Genomic DNA, 5,688 nt, shown 5'->3' on the forward strand with positions numbered 1-5,688 from the left:
ACACTTTCACAGCATCATCTTTTAGGATTTGAAATAGCTTAACTGGAATTCCATCACCTCCACTAGCTTTGTTCTTAGTGATTCAAATGGGCTTCCTAAGGCCCACTTGACTTCACATTCCAGAATGTCTGGCTCTAGGTGAGTGATCACACCATCATGGTTATCTGGGTCATCTTTTTTATATAGTTCTTCGGTGTATTCATATGTACACATACATAATATACATTTTGGAAAACTTACACTGTTTGACTAGCTAAACAATTTATGACATTTTGATTCTACTTGTTGGACTTAATATGAATAGAATGCTAGATTTCTAATTTATATTCACTAGAAACTTTGATATAGTTTCATGTATTTTGGTATCTAGTATTATTACCGATTAAAGTCTAGAAAGTTTATTATCTTACTGATTTAAAAAAAATTTTGAATGAGGCTTGAAACTTTGAATCCAATGCTGAGAATATAAAGAAATACTATGTTGCAAAAAAAAAAGAAAAAGAAAATGGGAATTTTGACCATCAAGTTTTTGCACTTGGTCTTATGTCCCTGGATATTTTCCAATGTTTCTTAGTTTATCGTCTATGGGAACTTGAATAGAATTTGTATCCTACTCTTGTGTGAAAACTGTATAAATCTTAATTATGTTGAACTGGTTCATAATGCTTTTCAGGTCTACAATATCCTTCTACTTCTCTGTATATTCATTTTATTAATTCTTGAGAGTTTGATATTAAAATGCCAACTAAAAATCTTAATTTATCTACTTAAAAATTAATTTCAATATGTAGTGGATCTATATGTAAACTTGTTCTGTATTTTCCAAACCTCCTGTATGTGTTATCATATTTTCATAATTAAAAAAAGAAAACAAAAAATACTGCGCATCCACTGCAGAGGTAAATGGTTTTATCCCCACACAGCAAAGTTCTTCATGCTGCATGTAGGGGCAAAAAAAAAACCAACAAAAAACAAAGTATTAGCTTAATTTCAGGGACTGGCAAACTGGATTGGCTGAATGGCTGGGTTGGTAAACCAAATAAGCTGAGTGAGGATTTTGTAAAACAAGGGGAAAGATTGGGACTGTGAAAATGGGAAAGAAATGTGACCCTAAAGGCATTCTGATGACCAAATAAAACTCCTTGGAGAACTGAATTTGCCTGAGGCCCGCCAGTTTGCAATCTCTTTCAGTTGTAACATTTTGGGTTTCCTTTCCTTTAAACTCCTTGAGTTCTAAAAGAATGCATCACACAATTTAGAGCATGCCTTTACTCAGAGGGGATATATTTTAGTGATTCTCCATGATAGAGCCGACTGCATTGAGGAGGAGTCTGGATCTTTATTTCTGCAATCTTGGGTGTCTCTGTGAGTCAATGAATCTGAAAGGGTTATTTTTAAAAGTTTTGTACAACTGTCTTACTATGGGCCAGGCATTTGTGCTCAGTGCTTTCTAAACATTTTTTTTCAACTTTTGGTGGGTTTTTTTTACTCTTGTTTTTGTTCATACTTGTAAATACCAGTTTTTAAAAATCATGGTAATCTCATTTAATTTAAAGCCTCATCACAATCCTTCAAGATAATGATAATGTAATAGCTGTTCACCACGCACTATACTGCCTCCATGAGGCAGAGAATTATAAGCCCATGCTCTAAGCCACTTTGCAGTAAGACCCATGACTCGCCAGTCACTTAAAGCAAGTGAGGGCATCTGGGTTGGTCAGCATTCAGTGGTGCACTGGACCAAAGTGCTTCTAAGAGCATTGTGAAATTGGCAGTAATTTTGTGAGCAGGTTGCAAAAGCACTGATAACTTGAAACAATAGCAAAGGGCATACTCAGAGTATTTACACTATGGAAATTGGCAAGTGCTATAAATCAGAGCACCTCTCTTCCAACCTAGAGAGGTGATTATTTACCAGCACATTATTGGTCAACAAACTTTCTCTTATAGAGGAGAATAAATGTGTCTGAAGAAGGAAATAAGCATGTCTGCTCCTGGGTGCCAATGAAGTTTATCAAGGGCCAATGTGTGTACTTCAAGATGTATGTGTGCATTTGAAGGTGCGGGCGTGCTAAGTCTCTTCAGTTGTGTATGACTCTTTGTGACGCTATGGACTGTAGCCCGTCAGGCTCATCTGCCCATGGGGATTCTCCAGGCAAGAATACTGGAGTGCATTGCCATGCCCTCCTCAGGGTATCTTCCCAACCCAGGGTTCACTTCAGTTCAGTCACTCAGTCGTGTCCGACTCTCCGCGACCCCATGAACCGCAGCACGCCAGGCCTCCCTGTCTATCACCAACTCCCGGAGTTCACCCAAACCCATGTCCATTGAGTCGATGATGCCATCCAACCATCTCATCCTCTGTAGTCCCCTTCTCCTCCTGCCCTCAATCTTTCCCAGCATCAGAGTCTTTTCCAATGAGTCAGCTCTTCGCATCAGGTGGCCAAAGTATTGGAGTTTCAGCTTCATCATCAGTCCTTCCAATGAACATTCAGGACTGATCTTTAGGATGGACTGGTTGGATCTCCTTGCAGTCCAAGGGACTCTCAAGAGTCTTCTCCAACACCACAGTTCTCTGAAGTAATGAGTATGAGTGAGGGGGTCAGTTTGTACATGTTAAGGAGTTACAGAGTGAAAATCAGGTCGGTGTGTCTAGATGGCGTCAGTGAGTATCTAAAGGACTGAATTTTTGTGTTAAGTAGTGGTATAGTAAGAATATGAAAATATGAGCTCAAAATCAATGGAGCTCAGCTCGTCTGTATGAGGTTAGTGTGCTTTTCATAGTCAGGGGTGGGTAGGTATAATGGAGGATTGAATGCGTATGAAAGGGTGTCAAATATATGTGTTGGAGGGGACAAATCTGTGTTTGTGAAAGTAAGTTTGTGTTTTAGGGGGCTTATGTTATCTATGTTCAGTATCTGAGGGTATGCATCAGAATGAGCCTAAAGGTAGGACTATGATAGCCAGAATAACTGTTCCAGCCTTAGTCCATGAATCTATAACATTACCTTCTGCTTCAAAAGAGAGTAAAACATAAAATAACAGTGCTGAATATTTTTAGCAAGATAGAGCATTATTTCTCTACTTAGAGGCAGGTAGCCTAGGGCTGGTGTGACAGCTTGTCCTATGAAATCCTCAGGGACCTAGGCTCTTTGGGCTCATGGCTCCACCATCCCTCAAGGCCCCAAATGCCAACTAAATATCCTGCCACCTATCTCTGCTCCCATCCTCTTTTATTTGCTGAAGCTGTGCCATGTGGCATGCACAATCTTAGTTCCCTGATCTGTGCCCCCTGAATTGGGAGCACAGGGTCTTAACCACCGGACCTCCAGGGAAGTCCCCGCTCCCATCCTCTTTTTCTTTCGCTGCTCTGGGTCTTCACTGTGGCACCATGCGCTTCTTTCGTAGCAGTGCAGAGGCTTAGTGGCTCTGCGGCATCTAGGATCTTAGTTCCTGACCAGGGATGGACCTGCATCCTCCTCTTTGCAAGGTGGATTCCTAACCACTGGACCACCAAGGAAGTCCCTCACGTCTTCGTCTTCTTTTTATCCTTTTACTTGAAAACACTCTGGTAACATTAGTCACATTCATGGTTTTGCCTTGACCTGTAGCCCAGCCCATATCTTTCTGCAGAACTTCAAACCAGTACATCTGAATGACAGCTGGCCATCTCTCCTGTGATGTCACACAAACCTCAATTTCAGCATTTTCAAAACCACTGTTATTTCCTCAACTTCATCTTGTAATCTGTTCTCTCTGAATGGCACCACCCTGTTGCCTAAGCCAGGAAGTTGAACATCCTGCTAAGTCTTCCCACCCACTCTGCCCCCATCTCAGGCTTCCTTGGTAGCTCAGCTGGTAAAGAATTTGCCTGCAATGTGGGGGACCCCGGTTTGATTCCTGGGTTGTGAAGATCTGCTGGAGAAGGGATAGGCTACCCACTCTAGTATTCCTGGGCTTCCCTCGTGGCTCAGCTCATAAAGAATCTGCCTGCAATGCAGGAGACCTGGATTCTATCCCTGGTTTGGGAAGATATCCTGGAGAAGGGAACAGCTAGCTACCCATTCCAGTATTCTGGCCTGGAGAATTCCACAGACTGTATAGTCCATGGGGGTCACAAAGAATCAGACACAACTGAGCGACTTTCACTCACTGCCCCCGTCTCATCAGTTTTATCATCCCACCTTAATACGTCCTGAATTTGTCCCCTTCTCTCTATCCTTACTGCCACCATCTTAATTGCCCCCTTACCATTTCTTTGGACTGCTACAACTGACTCAAAAATTAAGTCTAGGTTGCCACTAATTTTCCTGTAACAAAAATTTATTACTACTCTCTGACTTAAGAAACCTCCATTGGCTCCTCCAAACCTCTACTGGCTCCTCCTTTGGAAGACTCAATAATGTTATGGAAATCACCTACTTTAAAAAAAAAAAGGAAAAGTGAAAGTGTTAGTTGCTTAGTCCTGTCTCCCTCTGCAACCTCAAGAACTGTAGCCCACCAGGCTCTTCTGTCTATGAGATTTTCCAGGCAAGCACACTGGAGTGGGTAGCAATTCCTCAGAGGATCTTCCTGACCCAGGGATCAAACTCAGGTCTCTTGCACTGCAGACAGATTCTTTACCATCTGAGCCACAAGGAGAGCCCTTGGAAATCACATATGGAGCTTTCTAAACACACAGAAAACTGATTCTATCACAGACCTGATGAATAACAAACACAGCTGATATTCATGTGGCAGACATTGTACTGAATGCTTTGTTATATATTTTCTGGCTTATTTCTCATAACTTCATGAGTAGGTATTACTCTTTCACAACTGTGGATGGAACACAAGTGATTAAGGTATTTGCCTGAAGTTCCCTGGTGGCTCAGCGATAAAGAATCCGCCTGCCAATGCAAGAGACACGAGTTCCATCTCTGGGTGGGGAAGATTCTCCTGGAGAACAAAATGGCAACTCACTCCAGGAAATCTCTTGGACAGAGGAGGCTGGCCGGCTATGGTCCATGGGGTCTTTTTTTTTTTTTTCCCCCCATGGGGGTCTTAAGAGTAGCACACGACTTGTGGCTCAGACGGTAAAGTGTCCACCTGCGGTACGGGAGACCCGGGTTCAATCCCTGGGTTGGGAAGATCCCCTGGAGAAGGAAATGGCAACCCACTCCAGTATTCTTGCCTGGAAAATTCCATAGACTGAGGAGCCTGGTAGGCTACAGTCCATGGGGTCGCAGAGTCGGACACGACTGAGCGACTTCACTTAAGAGACTAAACAACTGGATCATATGTAGTGGAAGCTACGAGCTAGGTAAACTAATTTCAGAGTCCAAGTTCTTAACTATAAGGCCTTCCCCAGTCAGAAGCTCTGAGTGATTCCAAAAGGTAAACCCTATTAGCACAGAATCGATTGCTGTATGCCTAATACGGAATCCTTGGTGTCCAGCTCAGCGTACGGCACTCGGCAGACAGCCAAGGAGCAGTGGCGGACCTCCACTTGGAAGCTGGGGTGGCAGTTGAGGACGGCCACAGGAAGTTAAGAGGATCCCAGAGTACACGTGGGTGCGAACACCCGGGCGCAGCTTTGCAGCTCCTTCTCGGCGCAAGAGGCGGGGCCGCCGGGCCCCTGGCGGTGGGCGATTCCAGCTCCGCAGCCGGAAGTCGGGACGTAACTTCCGTCGCGCGAAGATGACGTAC

This window comes from Ovis aries, chromosome 11 (genome assembly GCF_016772045.2).
Source record: "Ovis aries strain OAR_USU_Benz2616 breed Rambouillet chromosome 11, ARS-UI_Ramb_v3.0, whole genome shotgun sequence".
NCBI classification, from domain to species: Eukaryota; Metazoa; Chordata; class Mammalia; order Artiodactyla; family Bovidae; genus Ovis; species Ovis aries.